Genomic DNA, 17760 nt, shown 5'->3' with positions numbered 1-17760 from the left:
AGTTCGTTGCAAAGCCTTTCCAACTACTTTAACAAAAACGGCAATTAAATGGTTCGATAACCTCCCTCCAAGATCTATCTCGAGTTTCGTCAACATGGCTAAAAAATTCCTGGCCAGATTCTCCATCCAAAAGGACAAAGCTAAACATGCGCCGAGCTTACTGGAAATCAGACAAGGAGAGCGGGAAAGCCTGCGTAACTACATGGAGAGATTCAACAAAACATGCATGGATATACAAAACCTTCCAACAGAAGCTGCCATCATGGGTCTCATTAATGGCCTGCGAGAAGGGCCTTTTAGTCAGTCCATATCAAAGAAGTACCCTACATCTCTGAACGAGGTACAGGAGCGAGCGGAAAAGTAAATCAACATGGACGAAAACTCCCGATTAGGAGAGTCCTCAAAAGCAGGGTTCACCCCTCAGGATAAAGACAAAGATACCAAAAAAAATGAAGATCGACACGGAGAGAAAATAAAAAATACCACAATTACACCCCTCTTCGGGTGTCTCTCGTGGATGTCTACAGAGAGGTTTGCAACACAAAAAAAATACCACCTGCTCGGCCACTCAAAGGCAAAAAAGGAGGAGAAAACCGGGCTGAATATTGTGAATACCATCGGATCCGTGGGCACTCCACGAATGAGTGTTCTGACTTAAAAAATGTCATAGAAAAGCTCGTACGAGAAGGAAAGCTAGATCGATACCTAGCCACCCATGAGGATGAACAAAGGAAAAGAAGAAGAGCAGAAGACGTCGGACCAACTGCGCGATCATCCCGGATGCCAGAGAGACACGTCCACATGATACACGGTGGATTCGCCGGGGGAGGAATCTCCAAATCATCCCGCAAAAGACATCTCAAAGACGTATACCACGTCGCAGAAAGGAAGGAAACATTCGAGATCCCGGCGATCACTTTTACTAAGGAAGACGCATCCGGCATCGCGTCAGGGCATGATGGTCCCATGGTCATCACTATTATACTGGCAAACGCAAATCTTCATCGCACACTAATAGACCAGGGGAGCTCTGCCGATATCTTATTCAAAACCGCCTTCGACAAACTCGGCTTGGAAGAAAAAGAACTCAGAGCATATCCGGACAGCCTGTTCGGGTTAGGGATACCCCGGTTCAACCAATGGGATACATCCCGCTCCACACAACCGATGGAAAGGGAAGTCAGTCAAGAACACTCAAAATAGATTACATCGTCGTTGACGTAAGCTCAGCCTACAATGCCCTAATAGGTCGGGCAACGTTAAATCAACTCGGCGCAATAGTCTCAACTCCGCATCTATGCATGAAATTCCCAACCGCAGAAGGAATAGCCATAGTCAATTCCATTTTAGCAAAAAAGTCAATTCCCAACTTCAAAGGGAAGAGCTCGACTTGCTTCCAGAAATCCGAGAGAAAACTCGGATAAGGAAAGAGGCGCGGAAAAGACGAATGGCCTCCAGATACAACCGAAAAGTAATACAGCGGACCGTTTTTGAAAACGACCTTATTCTAATCCGAAACGATATAGGAACAACTCGACCTGGAGAAGGAAAGCTGGCAGCAAACTGGAAAGGACCTTTCCGAGTCATAGAAGTATTGGGAAAGGGCTACTACAAACATTTCGAACTCGACGGGCGAGAGCTTCCTAGATCATGGCACGCCTGCAACCTAAGAAGGTACTATAGCTAGGGATGATAAAAGATCTTGGACAAGGCGCACTCTTTTTCCTGAAAAAGGTTTTTTAACGAGGCGCCCCGCCAAGACCTACAAATCACCCGACTTAGGAAATTAACTCCTCATGTATATTTGCATTTTCCTTTAATAAAATTTGTTCAGATCCTCTACAAAACGCTCAAGTCGTATTATTCTGAAAATATTCATTGCCCGATTATAAAGCTACAAGATCGACAAAAAGTGAAAATCAAATTCACTGCGCGATCACGATAAAAACGAGGGCTAAAAACCCAAATTCTACAAAATCAGCAAAAATGATAATAGAATAATGCAAGAAGTTATAGAAAGTGATCCATAGAAAGGACCTGACGAGGACCTAATAAAATGGATTGCTATAAAATAACTTAAGGACTGGCCGGCACAAAGTCGGACTAACCACAACAACCCAAATTATAAATAATGCCCTGGAAAGAGGTCTGGCTAACCCTATAAAAGAGGATTACTATAACTTCGAAGAGCCCGACATGAGAAAGTCAGACTCCTACAAAAATTTACAAAAAAATAATCCCTGAAAGAGACCTGAAACAAGGTCCAAGAAAGAGGATTATCAAGTAACTCGACAGGGCCCGACGTGACAAAGTCGGCTCGGAAAGATAAAGTTACAAAAGATAAATCCCTGAAAGAGACCTGAACAAGATTTAAGAAAGAGGATTATCGAGTAACTCGACAAGGCCCAACGTGACAAAGTCGGCCCGGAAAGATAAAGTTACAAAAGATAATCCCTGAAAGAGACCTAAAATGAGGTCCAAAAAAGAGGATCATCAAGTAACTCGACAGGGCCCGACGTGACAAAGTCGGCCCAGAAAGATAATGCTACGAAAGGTAATCCCTAAAAGATACCTGAACAAAGTCCAAGAAGGAGGATTACCAAGAAAACTCGACAGGGCCCGACCTGATGAAGTCGGCCCATAAAGACGTAAAGCTACTGATGAGCGGATAATTTGTACGCTTTTTGGCATTGTTTTTAGTATGTTTTTAGTATGTTTTAGTTAATTTTTATTATATTTTTATTAGTTTTTAGTTAAAATTCACTTTTCTGGACTTTACTATGAGTTTGTGTATTTTTCTGTGATTTCAGGTATTTTCTGGCTGAAATTGAGGGACCTGAGCAAAAATCTGATTCAGAGACTAAAAAGGACTACAGATGCTGTTGGATTCTGACCTCCCTGCACTCGAAGTGGATTTTCTGGAGCTACAGAAGCCCAATTGGCGCGCTCTCAACGGCGTTGGAAAGTAGACATCCTGGGCTTTCCAGAAATGTATAATAGTCCATACTTTGCCCGAGATTTGATGGCCCAAACCGGCGTTCCAAATCAGCTCAAGAATGCCCGGCGTTAAACGCCGGAACTGGCACAAAAATGGGAGTTAAACGCCCAAACTGGCACAAAAGCTGGCGTTTAACTCCAAGAAGAGTCTCTACACGAAAATGCTTCAATGCTCAGCCTAAGCACACACCAAGTGGGCCCGGAAGTGGATTTTTATGTCTTTTACTCATCTTTGTAATTCTTAAGCTACTAGTTCCCTATAAATAGGACCTCTTACTATTGTATTTTCATCTTTTGATCTTTTGATCATATTTTTATGATTGAACCCTCTTTGGGAGGCTGGCCATTCGGCCATGCCTAGACCTTGTTCTTATGTATTTTCAACGGTGGAGTTTCTACACACCATAGATTAAGGTGTGGAGCTCTGCTGTACCTCGAGTATTAATGCAATTACTATTGTTCTTCTATTCAATTCAGCTTGTTCTTATTCCAAGATATTCATTCGCACTCAAGAACTTGATGAATGTGATGATTATGTGACGCTCATCATCATTCTCACTTATGAACGCGTGACTGACAACCACCTCCGTTCTACAAGCAAACAAGGCTCTAATGTTTATCTCTTGGATTCTTTAACCGGAATCTTCGTGGTATAAGCTAGAATTGATGGTGGCATTCAAGAGAATCCGGAAGGTCTAAACCTTGTCTGTGGTATTCTGAGTAGGATTCAATGATTGAATGACTGTGACGAGCTTCAAACTCGCGATTGTGGGGCGTTAGTGACAGACGCAAAAGAATCACTGGATTCTATTCCGACATGATCGAGAACCGACAGCTGGATAGCCGTGCCGTGACAGGGTGCGTTGAACATTTCCACTGAGAGGATGGGACTGTAGCCACTGACAATGGTGATGCCCAACATACAGCTTGTCATGGAAAGGAGTAAGAAGGATTGGATGAAGACAGTAGGAAAGCAGAGAGACGGAAGGGACAAAGCATCTCCATTCGCTTATCTGAAATTCTCACCAATGAAATACAAAAGTATCTCTATCTTTATCTTTTATTCATATGTCATCCATAACCATTTGAGTCTGCCTGACTGAGATTTACAAGATGACCATAGCTTGCTTCATACCAACAATCTCCGTGGGATCGACCCTTACTTGCGTAAGGTTTATTACTTGGACGACCCAGTGCACTTGCTGGTTAGTTGTGCGAAGTTGTGTTTATGCCATGGTATTGAGCACCAAGTTTTTGGATTCATTACCGGGGATTGTTTCGAGTTGTGAAAAGTAGTGATCACAATTTCATGCACCAAGTTTTTGGCGCCGTTGCCGGGGATTGTTGAGTATGGACAACTGACGGTTCATCTTGTTGCTTAGATTAGGTATTCTTCAGAGTTCTTAAGAATGAATTCTAGTGTTTCAAGGTGATGATCTTATCATCACCAAAGCTGATTGATTCTCATCACTTTAGCTCTTGAATGCAATGTCCTGCTGAAGCTTGGCTATCCATGTCTAATTCCTTTAGACTAAAGCTTTAGACTAACATTGCATGATTCCTGGAATTCTCATGAAGAATTTTGATACCTTTATTTTCTTTTCCACTTAATTTTCGAAAAATCCAAAAAAATTACAAAATCATAAAAACCAAAAATATGTTATGTTTCTTATTGAGACACTAGTCTCATTTTAAGTTTGGTGGCTTGCATGCATTGTTTATTTGATCTTGGTTCTATTTTCAAGTCAATAATACAGGGAACTGAAGATTCAGTACATGCAGCAGAGGAATTATACAGAAAAAGCTGGGCGTTCAAAACGCCCAGTGAAAAAGGCAGACTGGCGTTTAAACGCCAGCCAGGGTGCCTGGCTGGGCGTTTAACGCCCAAAAGGGTAGTGCTTTGGGCGTTAAACGCCAGAATGTGCACCATTCTGGGCGTTTAATGCCAGGATGGCACAAGAGGGAAGATTCTGTTTTCAATTCAAATTTTTTTTAAGTTTTCAAAATTTTTTCAAAATCAAATATTTTTCAAATCATATCTTTTCAATCAAATCTTTTTCAAAATCAATTTCTTTCCATTTTCAAAAATACTTGCTATCAATTAATGATTTGATTCAACATTTCAAGTAAGTTGCCTTTTCTGTTGAGAAAGGTTTAATGTTTGAATCATATCTTTTCTTGTTAGCCAAGTCATTAATTTTTAAAATCAAATCTTTTTAAATTGTTTTTCAAATCATATCTTTTCAATCATATCTTTTTAATCACATCTTTTTCAAAAAAAAGTTTTCAATCATATCTTCTTCAAAATCTTTTTCAAAATGATTTTAAAATCTTTTTAATTAATTTTCGAAAAACTCTTCCTCTCTTCTCACATCCTTCTATTTATGGAGTAACACTCCTCCTCAATGCATAATTCGAACTCTATCTCACTAAGTTCGAATTCTTCTGCCTCTTCCTTCTATTTTTCTGTTCCTCTGACACCTCAAGGAATCTCTATACTGTGACATATAGGATTCCACATTTTCTTGTTCTCTTCTCTTTCATATGAGCAGGAACAAAGACAAAGGAATTCTTGTTGAAGCTGACCCTGAACCTGAAAGGATCTTGAAGCAAAAGCTAAGAGAAGCTAAAGCACAACTCTCTGTAGAGGACCTAACAGAAATCTTCAAAGAAGAAGAACCCATGGCAGCCGAAAACAATAATAATGCCAACAATGCAAGGAAGGTGCTGGGTGACTTTACTGCACCTACTCCCGACTTCTATGGGAGAAGCATCTCTATCCCTGCCATTGGAGCAAACAACTTTGAGCTTAAGCCTCAATTAGTTTCTCTAATGCAACAGAATTGCAAGTTCTATGGACTTCCATTGGAAGATCCTCATCAGTTTTTAGCTGAATTCTTGCAAATTTGTGATACTATCAAGACTAATGGGGTTGCCCCTGAAGTCTACAGACTTATGCTATTCCCTTTTGCTGTAAGAGACAGAGCTAGGATATGGTTGGACTCACAACCTAAAGAAAGCCTGAACTCTTGGGAAAAGCTAGTCAATGCCTTCTTGGCAAAGTTCTTCCCACCTCAAAAATTGAGTAAGCTTAGAGTGGAAGTCCAAACCTTCAGACAGAAGGAAGGTGAATCCCTCTATGAAGCTTGGGAAAGATACAAACAATTGATCAGAAAGTGTCCTTCTGACATGCTTTCTAAATGGAGCATCATAGGTATTTTCTATGATGGTCTCTCTGAACTATCCAAGATGTCATTGAATAGCTCTGATGGAGGATCTCTTCATCTGAAGAAGACGCCTACAGAAGCTCAGGAACTAATTAAAATGGTTGCAAATAACCAATTCATGTACACTTCTGAAAGGAATCCTGTGAACAATGGGACAAATCAGAAGAAAGGAGTTCTTGAGATTGATACTCTGAATGCTATACTGGCTCAGAATAAAATATTGACTCAGCAAGTCAATTTGATTTCTCAAAGTCTGTCTGGAATGCAAAATGCACCAAGCAGTACTAAGGATGCTTCATCTGAAGAAGAAGCTTATGATCCTGAGAACCCTTCAATGGAAGAGGTAAATTACATGGGAGAACCCTATGGAAACACCTATAATTCTTCATGGAGAAATCACCCAAATCTCTCATGGAAGGATCAACAGAGACCTCAACAAGGTTTCAACAACAATAATGGTGGAAGAAACAGGTTTAGCAATGGCAAGCCTTTTCCATCATCTTCTCAGCAACAGATAGAGAATTCTAAGCAGAGCCACTCTGACTTAGCAACCATGGTCTCTGATCTAATGAAAACCACTCAAAGTTTCATGACTGAAACAAGGTCCTCCATTAGGAATTTGGAGACACAAGTGGGACAGCTGAGCAAGAAAATTACTGAACTCCCTCCTAGTACTCTTCCAAGCAATACAGAAGAAAATCCAAAAGGTGAGTGCAAGGCCATCAACATGGCCGAACTTGGAGAGGATGAAGAGGCCGTGAACGCCACTGAGGAAGACCTCAATGGATGTCCACTGGCCTCCAATGAGTTCCCTAATGAGGAACCATGGGAATCTGAGGCTCACATTGAGACCATAGAGATTCCATTGGACTTACTTCTGCCATTCATGAGCTCTGATGAGTATTCTTCCTCTGAAGAGGATGAATATGTCACTGAAGAGCAAGTTGCTAAATACCTTGGAGAAATCATGAAGCTAAATGACAAGTTATTTGGTAATGAGACTTGGGAGAACGAACCTCCTTTGCTCACTAAAGAACTGGATGACTTGTCTAGGCAGAGATTACCTCAAAAGAGACAAGATCCTGGGAAGTTTTCAATACCTTGTACCATAGGCACCATGACCTTCAAGAAGGCTCTGTGTGACTTAGGGTCAAGTGTAAACCTCATGCCTCTCTCTGTAATGGAGAAGCTATGGATCTTTGAGGTGCAAGCTGCAAGAATCTCACTAGAGATGGCAGACAATTCAAAGAAATAAGCTTATGGACTTGTAGAGAATGTTCTGATAAAGATTGAAGACCATTACATCCCTGCTGATTTCATAGTCCTAGAGACTGGGAAGTGCATGGATGAATCCATCATCCTTGGCAGACCCTTCCTAGCCACAGCAAAGGCTGTGATTGATGTTGACAGAGGTGAACTGATCATTCAAGTGAATAAAGAATCCTTTGTGTTTAAGGCTCAAGGATATCCCTCTGTCACCATGGAGAGGAAGCATGAAGAGCTTCTCTCAAAACAGAGTCAAACAGAGCCCCCACAGTCAAACTCTAAGTTTGGTGTTGGGAGGCCACAACCAAATTCTAAGTTTGGTGTTGAACCCCCACATTCAAACTCTAAGTTTGGTGTTGGGAGGTTCAACCATTGCTCTGAGTATCTGTGAGGCTCCATGAGAGCCCTCTGTCAAGCTACAGACATTAAAGAAGCGCTTGTTGGGAGGCAACCCGATGTTATATTTTTATCTATTTTCCTTTGTTATTTTATGTTTTCTGTAGGTTAATGATCATGGGAAGTCACAAAATCAATTGAAAAAGCAAAAACAGAATGAAAAATAGAAAGAAAAACAACACACCCTGGAGGAGAACTTGCTGGCGTTTAAACGCCAGTGAAGCTAGCAAATGGGCGTTTAACGCCCAGTCTAGCACCATTCTGGGCGTTTAACGCCAGAAAGGGGCACCAGACTGGCGTTAAATGCCAGAAAAGGGCAAGCACCTGGCGTTAAACGCCAGAAATGGGCACCAGCCCGGCGTTTAACGCCAGAATTGGCAAAGGGTGCATTTTTGCACAACACTTGGTGCAGGGTTGAATTTTCCTTGACACCTCAGGATCTGTGGACCCCACAGGATCCCCACCTACCCCACCACCCTCTCTCTTCTTCACCCATTCACCAATCACCTCAACACCTCTTCCCTAAAAATCCCTCACCTATCAAATCCCATCTTTCTTTTCACCACTCACATCCACCCTTCATAAAACCTCACCTACCTCACCATTCAAATTTAAACCACTTTCCCTCCCAAACCCACCCTCCCATAGTGGTGGACGAAATTGTGATCTATTGTCTTTGTACTTGTATGGAATTTAATAATTGGCTCTATTTGAATTCACAACTCCGTTCAACTAACCAGCAAGTGTACTGGGTCGTCCAAGTAATAAACCTTACGTGAGTAAGGGTCGATCCCACAGAGATTGTTGGTATGAAGCAAGCTATGGTCACCTTGTAAATCTCAGTTAGGCAGATTAAATTGGTTTATGGTTTCGAAAATTAATAATAAAATAGAAAATAAAAGGGATAGAAATACTTATGTAAATCAATAATGGGAATTTCAGATAGGTGTTTGGAGATGCTGTGTTCCTCTTGAAACTCTACTTTACTACTCGCTCTTCCTTCAATCCTTCTTACTCCTTTCCATGGCAAGCTGTATGTAGGGCATCACTATCATCAATGGCTACTTTCAATCCTCTCAGGAAAATGGTCTTATGCGCTGTCACTGCACGGCTAATCGTCTGGAGGCATCACCCTTGGTTGATAGCTACATCCCATCCTCTCAGTGAAAATGGTCCAAATGCTCTGTCACAGCACGGCTAATCATCTGTCGGTTCTCAATCAGGTTGGAATAGAATCCATTGATTCTTTTGCGTTTGTCACTAATGCCCAGCCTTCAGGAGTTTGAAGCTCGTCTCAGTCATTCAATACCGGAATCCTACTCGGAATACCACAGACAAGGTTAGACTTTCCGAATTCCCAAGATCCTACTCGGAATACCACAGACAAGGTTAGACTTTCCGGATTCCCATGAATGCCGCCATCTATCTAGCTTATACCATGAAGATTCTGTTGGGGAATCTAAGAGATATGCGCTCGGCCTAAGGTAGAACGGAAGTGGTTGTCAATCACGCGCGTTCATAAGTGAGAATGATGATGAGTGTCACGGATCATCATATTCATCAAAGTGTTGTGCAACGTATATCTTAGAATAAGAATAAGAGAGAATTGAATAAAAAGTAATAGTAATTGTATTGAAACTTGAGGTACACAAGAGCTCCACACCCTTAATCTATGGTGTGCAGAAACTCCACCGTTGAAAATACATAAGTAAAAGGTTCAGGCATGGCCGAATGGCCAGCCCCCAAAACGTGATCACCAGATTCAAAATACAATCCAGGATGATAATATGATAGTAAAAGGTTCTATTTATAATAAACTAGCTCCTAGGGTTTACATGAGTAAGTAATTGATGCATAAATCCACTTCCGGGGCCCACTTGGTGCATGCTTGGGCTGAGCTTGATCTATCCACGAGCTGAGGCTTTTCTTGGAGTTGAACTCCGAGTTATGACGTGTTTTGGGCGTTCAACTCCGGATCATGACGTTTTTCTGGCGTTTAACTCCAGACAGCAGCATGTACTTGGCGTTTAACGCCATGTTACGTCGTTAATTTCCGAATAAAGTATGGACTATTATATATTGCTGGAAAGCTCTGGATGTCTACTTTCCAACGCCGTTAAGAGCGCGCCAATTGGAATTCTGTAGCTCCAGAAAATCCATTTCGAGTGCAGGGAGGTCAGATTCTAACAGCATCAGCAGTCCTTTTTGTCAGCCTTTTTCAGAGTTTTGCTCAAGTCCCTCAATTTCAGCCAGAAATTACCTGAAATCACAGAAAAACACACAAACTCATAGTAAAGTCCAGAAATGTGAATTTAACATAAAAGCTAATGAAAACATCCCTAAAAGTAGCTTGAACTTACTAAAAACTACCTAAAAACAATGCCAAAAAGCGTATAAATTATCCGCTCATCACAACACCAAACTTAAATTGTTGCTTGTCCCCAAGCAACTGAAAATCAAATAGGATAAAAAGAAGAGAATATACTATAAATTCCAGAATATCAATGAATATTAATTATAATTAGATGAGCGGGACTTGTAGCTTTTTGCTTCTGAACAGTTTTGGCATCTCACTTTTTCCTTTGTAGTTTAGAGTGATTGGCGTCTCTTAGGAGCTTTAGAATTTCGGATAGTGTTATTGATTTTCCTAGTTAAGCATGTTGATTCTTGAACACAGCTACTTATGAGTCTTGGCTGTGGCCCTAAGCACTTTGTTTTCCAGTATTACCACCGGATACATAAATGCCACAGACACATGACTGGGGGAACCTTTTCAGATTGTGACTCAGCTTTGCTAGAGTCCCCAGTTAGTGGTGTCCAGAGCTCTTAAGCACACTCTTTTGCTTTGGATCACGACTTTAACCACTCAGTCTCAAGCTTTTCACTTGGAACTTCATGACACAAGCACATGGTTAGGGACAGCTTGGTTTAGCCGCTTAGGCCTGGATTTTATTTCCTTGGGCCCTCCTATCCATTGATGCTCAAAGCCTTGGATCCTTTTTACCCTTGCCTTTTGGTTTTAAGGGCTATTGGCTTTTTCTGCTTGCTTTTTTTCTTTTTCTTTCTATTTTTTTCGCCATTTTTTTTTCTTCGCAAGCCTTTGCTTTTCACTGCTTTTTCTTGCTTCAAGAATCAATTTCATGATTTTTCAGATTGTCAATAACATTTCTCCTTGTTCATCATTCTTTCAAGAGACAACAATTTTAACATTCATAAACAACAAGATCAAAAGACATATGCACTGTTCAAGCATTTATTCAGAAAACAAAAGTATTGTCACCACATCAATATAATTAAATTAAATTCAAGGGTAAATTCGAAATTCATGTACTTCTTGTTCTTTTGAATTAAAACATTTTTCATTTAAGAGAGGTGAAGGATTAATGGATTTTATTCATAGCTTTAAGGCATGGTTACATACTAATGATCATGAAGTAAAGACACAAAACATAGATAAACACAATATTAAAAACCGAAAACAGAAAGAGATAAAGAACAAGGAATGAATCCACCTTTAGTGGCATCTTCTTCTTGAAGGACCAATGATGTTCTTAAGCTCTTCTATGCCCCTTCCTTGCCTTTGTTGCTCCTCCCTCATTGCTCTTTGATCTTCTCTTATTTCTTGGAGAATGATGGAGTGCTCATGATGTTCCACCCTTAATTGTTCAACATTGTGGCTCAAACCTTCTAAGGAAGTGTTGAGTTGTTCCCAATAGTTGTTGGGAGGAAAGTGCATCCCTTGAGGCATCTCAGGGATTTCTTGATGATGAGCTTCCTCATGCATCTCTTGAGAACCGTGAGGGGTCTCTCTTGCTTGCTCCATTCTCTTCTTGGTGATGGGCTTATCCTCTTCAATGAGGATGTTTCCTTCTATGATAACTCCAGCTGAGTAACATAGATGGCAAATAAGGTGAGGAAAAGCTAGCCGTGCCATGGGTGAAGGCTTGTCGGCTATTTTGTAGATTTCATTGGAGATGACCTCATGAACTTCTACTTCCTCTCCAATCATGATGCCATGAATCATGATGGCCCGAGCCACAGTAACTTCAGATCGGTTGCTAGTAGGAATGATGGAGCGTTGAATGAACTCCAACCGTCCTCTAGCTATAGGCTTGAGGTCCAGTCTTCTTAGTTGGACTAGCTTGCCTTTGGAGTCTCTCTTCCATTGAGCTCCTTCCGCACAAATGTCCATAAGGACATGGTCCAACCTTTGATCAAAGTTGACCCTTCTAGTGTAGGGGCGTTCATCTCCTTGCATCATGGGCAAGTGGAATGCCAACCTCACATTTTTCGGACTAAAATCTAAGTATTTCCCCCGAACCATTGTGAGATAATTCTTTGGACTCGGGTTCATACCTTGATCATGGTTCCTAGTGATCCATGCATTGGCATAGAACTCTTGAACCATTAAGATTCTGACTTGTTGCATGGGGTTGGTTAGGACTTCCCAACCTCTTCTTCGGACTTCATGTCGGATCTCCGGATACTCATTTTTCTTGAGCTTGAAAGGGACCTCAGGGATCACCTTCTTCTTTACCACAACATCATAGAAGTGGTCTTGATGGCTCTTGGAGATGAATCTTTCCATCTCCCATCACTCGGAGGTGGAAGCTTTTGTCTTCCCTTTTCCTTTTCTAGAGGATACTCCGGCCTTAGGTGCCATTGATGGTAATGGAAAAACAAAAAGCTTATGCTTTTACCACACCAAACTTAAAATATTGCTCGCCCTCTAGCAAGAGAAGAAAGAAGAGAAGAAGAAGAAGAAGAAAATATGGTAGAGAGGGAGAGAGGTGGTTTCGGCTAAGTGGGAGAAGAGGGGTGTGTGTTGTGTGAAAATGAAGTAGAATGGAAGGGTATTTATAGGGAGAGGGGGGGTATGTATTCGGCCATTTAAGGTGGGAATGGGTGGGAAAATGGTTTTGAATTTTTGACGGTAGGTGGGGTTTATGGGGAAGAGTGGATGGATGTGAGTGGTGAATGGGGTAATTGGGAAGAGGAATTGAGGTGATTGGTGAAAGTTGTTGGGAAGTGTGACATGGGGAAGAGTAATCACAAAAACTAGGATTAGGAGGTAAGGTGGGAATATGGTAGGTGGGGATCCTGTGGGGTCGACAGATCCTGAGGTGATCCTGTGGGGTCCACAGGTCCTGAGGTATCAAGGAATTCTATCCCTGCACCAAATAGGCATGTAAAATGCCTTTGCACACCATTCTGGCATTTAAACGCCCATTGGTGCACATTTTGGGCGTTCAATGCCCATGTAAAGCATGTTTCTGGCGTTGAACGCCAGTTTCATGCTTGTTACTGGCGTTCAGAGCCAGTTTTTCTTCTTTAGGCACATTTCTGGCGTTCAGCGCCAGAATGTTGCTTGTTTCTGGCGTTCAGCGCCAGAATGATGCTCTGTTCTGGCGTTGAACGCCAGCCAGATGCATCTTACTGGCGTTGAACGCCAGCCTATGCGTCCTCCAGGGTGTGAATTTTTTTCTTCTGTTTTTGACTCTGTTTTTAATTTTTTTTTATTTTTTTCGTGACTCCTCATGATCATGTACCTAATAAAACGCAAAATAACAATAAAATAGAATAAAATAAAAATTAGATAAATAAAATTGGGTTGCCTCCCAACAAGCGCTTCTTTAATGTCAATAGCTTGACAGTGGCTCTCATGGAGCCACAAGGTGATCAGGTCAATGTTGTATAGTTGCCAACACCAAACTTAGAGTTTGGATATGGGGTCTTAACACCAAACCTAGAGTTTGGTTGTGGCCTCACAACACCAAACTTAGAGTTTGACTGTGTGGACTCTTCTTGACTCTGAATTGAGAGAAGCTCTTCATGCTTACTCTCTTTTGTCACAGAGGGATGGCCATGTGCCTTAAACACAAGGTAGTCCCCATTCAATTGAAGGACTAATTCACCTCTGTTGACATCTATCACAGCTTCTGCTGTGGCTAGGAAAGGTCTTCCAAGGATGATGCAATCATCCTCTTCCTTCCTAGTGTCTAAGATTATGAAATCAGCAGGGATGTAAAGGCCTTCAACCTTTACTAACACGTCCTCTACTATTCCATAGGCTTGTCTCAATGACTTGTCTGCCAGTTGTAATGAGAACAAGGCAGGTTGTACCTCAATGATCCCCAACTTCTCCATTATAGAGAGAGGCATAAGATTTATCCTTCACCCCAGATCACACAGAGCTTTTTCAAAGATCATGGTGCCTATGGTACAGGGCATTAAGAACTTGCCAGGATCTTGTTTCTTTTGAGGTAGAATTTTCTGAATCCAAGTATCCAGTTCATTAATGAGCAAAGGAGGTTCACTTTCCCAAGTCTCATTACCAAATAACTTGGCATTCAGCTTCATGATAGCTCCTAAATATTGAGCAACTTGCTCTCCAGTCACATCTTCATCCTCTTCAGAGGATGAATAGTCTTCAGAGCTCATGAATGGCAGAAGGAGATTTAATGGAATCTCTATGGACTCTATATAAGCCTCGGATTCCTTTGGATCCTTAATAGGAAACTCCTTCTTGCTTGAGGGACGTCCCAGGAGGTCTTTCTCACTAGGATTTTTGTCCTCCTCCTCCCTTGTGCATTCGGCCACTTTGATTATATCAATGGCCTTGCACTCTCCTTTTGGATTCTCTTCTGTATTGCTTGGGAGAATACTGGGAGGAGTTTCAATGACTTTCTTACTCAGCTGGCCCACTTGTGCCTCCAGATTTCTAATGGAGGATCTTGTTTCACTCATGAAACTGAAAGTGGCCTTTCACAGATCAGAGACTACATTGGCTAAATTAGAGGTGTTTTGTTCAGAATTCTCTGTCTGTTGCTGAGAAGATGATGGATATGGCTTGCTATTGTTCAGCCTGTTGCGTCCACCATTGTTAAAGCCTTGTTGAGGCTTTTGTTGATCCTTCCATGAGAAATTTGGATGATTTCTCCATGATGAGTTATAGGTGTTTCCATAAGGTTCATCCATGTAATTAACCTCTGCCATGGCAGGGTTCTCAGGATCATAAGCTTCTTCAGAAGCTGCCTCTCTAGTACTGTTGGATGCATGTTGCCATCCATTCAAATTTTGAGAGATCATGTTGACCTGTTGAGTCAACACTTTGTTCTGAGCCAATATGACATTCAGAGTATCAATTTCAAGAACTCCTTTCTTCTGAGGTATCCCATTGTTCACGGAATTCCTCTCAGAAGTGTACATGAATTGGTTGTTTGCAACCATGTCAATGAGTTCTTGAGCCTCTTCAGGCGTTTTCTTCAGGTGAATAGATCCACCTGCAGAATGGTCCAATGACATTTTTGAAAATTCAGAGAGACCATAATAGAATATATCTAATATGGTCCATTCTGAAAACATGTCAGATGGACATCTTTTGGTCAGCTGCTTGTATTTTTCCCAAGCTTCATAGAGGGATTCACCATCTTTTTGTTTGAAGGTTTGAACATCCACTCTCAGCTTGCTCAGCTTTTGAGGAGGAAAGAATTTATCCAAAAAGGCAGTGACCAGCTTATCCCATGAGTCCAGGCTATCCTTGGGTTGTGAATCCAACCATATTCTAGCTCTCTCTCTTACAGCAAAAGGGAAAAGCATGAGTCTGTAGACTTCAGGATCAACTCCATTCGTCTTTACAGTCTCACAGATTTGCAAGAACTCAGTTAAAAACTGATAAGGGTCTTCAGATGGAAGTCCATAAAACTTGCAGTTTTGTTGCATTAAGGCAACTAGCTGAGGTTTCAGCTCAAAGTTGCTGGTTCCAATGGCAGGAATGGAGATGCTTTTTCCATCAAACTTGGACGTTGGCTTTGTGAAGTCACCAAGCATTCTCCTTGCATTATTATTATTTTCGGCTGCCATCTCCTTCTCTTGTTCGAAAATTTCTGAAAGGTTGTTTCTGGATTGTTGTAATTTAGCTTCTCTTAATTTTCTCTTCAAAGTCCTTTCAGGTTCTGGATCAATTTCATCAAGAGTGCCTTTATCCCTGTTCCTGCTCATATGAAAGAGAAGAAAACAAGAAAAGAAAGAGGAATCCTCTATGTCACAGTATAGAGATTCCTTTATGTTAGTAGAAAAAGAAGGGAGTAGAAGAATGAAGAAGAATTCGGATTTTTAGATGAAGATAGGTGAAGAGAAGTGTTAGTAAATAAATAATTAAATAGAATAAGAAAAGAGAAAGAGAATTTCGAAAATAATTTTGAAAAAGGGGTTAGTATTTTCGAAAATTAGAGATAAGATGTAATTAAAATTAAAACATGAAACAATTAGTTAATTAAAAGGAATTTTTGAAAAGAGAGAGAGATATTTTCGAAAATTGAAGAGGGAAAAGTAGTTAGGTGGTTTTGAAAAAGATAAGAGACAAACAAAAAGTTAGTTGGTTGATTGAAAAAGATATTGAAATTAAATTTTAAAAGGATAAGAAGAAAAGAAGTTTAGATAAGATATTTTGAAATCAAATTTTTTTTTTAAAAAGATAAAATTTTGAAAAAGATAAGATAAGAGATAAAAAGATTTAATTTAAAAATTTGAAATTACTTACTTCACTAACAAGAAACTACAAGATAAGATTCTAGAACTTAAAGATTGAACCTTTCTTAACAAGAGAGTAACAAACTTCAAATTTTTGAATCAATCACATTAATTGTTAGCATATTTTCAAAAATTTGATATAAAGATAAGAAAAAGATTTTGAAAATAATTTGAAAAGTAATTTTGAAATTTTCGAAAAATAGAAAAAATGAAAAAGGTATGATTTTTGAAAAAGATTTTAAAAAGATAAGATTTTTAAAATTGAAAATTTTGACTTGACTTGTAAGAAACAACTAATTTTAAAATTTTTGACCAAGTCAACCCAAAATTTCGAAAATTGGAGGGAAATAAGGAAAAGATATTTTTTTATTTTTGAATTTTTAATTATGAGAGAGAAAAACAACAAAATTACTCAATGCATGAAATTTTTAGATCAAAATAATGAATGCATGCAAGAATGCTATGAATGTCAAGATGAACACCAAGAACACTTTGAAGATCATGATGAACATCAAGAATATAATTTTGAAAATTTTTTTGATGCAAAGAAAACATGCAAGACACCAAACTTAGAAATTTTTAATGCTTGGAAAATATGAATGCAAAGATGCACATGAAAAACAAGAAAAGACACAAAACAAGAAAACATCAAGATCAAATAAGAAGACTTATCAAGAACAACTTGAAGATCATTAAGAACACTATGAATGCATCGGATTTTCGAAAAATGCAAGAAAAAAAATTTTTAAAAGCATGCAATTGACACCAAACTTAAAATTTGACTCAAGACTCAAACAAGAAACACCAAATATTTTTTATTTTTATGATTTTCTGATTTTTTGGATTTTTATTAATTTTTTTTCGAAAATATTTTTGGGAAAAACGAAAAATAAAAGAAAGATTTTGAAAAAGATTTTTGAAAAGAAAATTACCTAATCTGAGCAACAAGATGAACCGTCAGTTGTCCATACTCGAACAATCCCCGGCAACGGCGCCAAAAACTTGGTGGACGAAATTGTGATCTATTGTCTTTGTACTTGTATGGAATTTAATAATTGGCTCTATTTGAATTCACAACTCCGTTCAACTAACCAGCAAGTGTACTGGGTCGTCCAAGTAATAAACCTTACGTGAGTAAGGGTCGATCCCACAGAGATGGTCACCTTGTAAATCTCAGTTAGGCAGATTAAATTGGTTTATGGTTTCGAAAATTAATAATAAAATAGAAAATAAAAGGGATAGAAATACTTATGTAAATCAATAGTGGGAATTTCAGATAAGTGTATGGAGATGCTGTGTTCCTCTTGAAACTCTACTTTACTACTCGCTCTTCCTTCAATCC

General features: G+C 39.9%; 1 non-coding gene across 1 annotated transcript; it reads right to left on the bottom strand.

Moving 5' to 3' along the window:
• Positions 1-6084: 6084 nt before the first annotated feature.
• Positions 6085-6192, bottom strand: LOC130958732 (small nucleolar RNA R71). The gene has a single exon (XR_009077838.1). It is a non-coding gene; the product is annotated as a small nucleolar RNA R71 (small nucleolar RNA).
• Positions 6193-17760: the final 11568 nt, after the last annotated feature.

The sequence above is a fragment of the Arachis stenosperma genome, chromosome 10 (assembly GCF_014773155.1).
Source record: "Arachis stenosperma cultivar V10309 chromosome 10, arast.V10309.gnm1.PFL2, whole genome shotgun sequence".
NCBI classification, from domain to species: domain Eukaryota; kingdom Viridiplantae; phylum Streptophyta; class Magnoliopsida; order Fabales; family Fabaceae; genus Arachis; species Arachis stenosperma.
The sequence above is the reverse complement of the archived record's forward strand: the minus strand, read 5'-3'. Positions and strand labels throughout refer to the sequence as shown.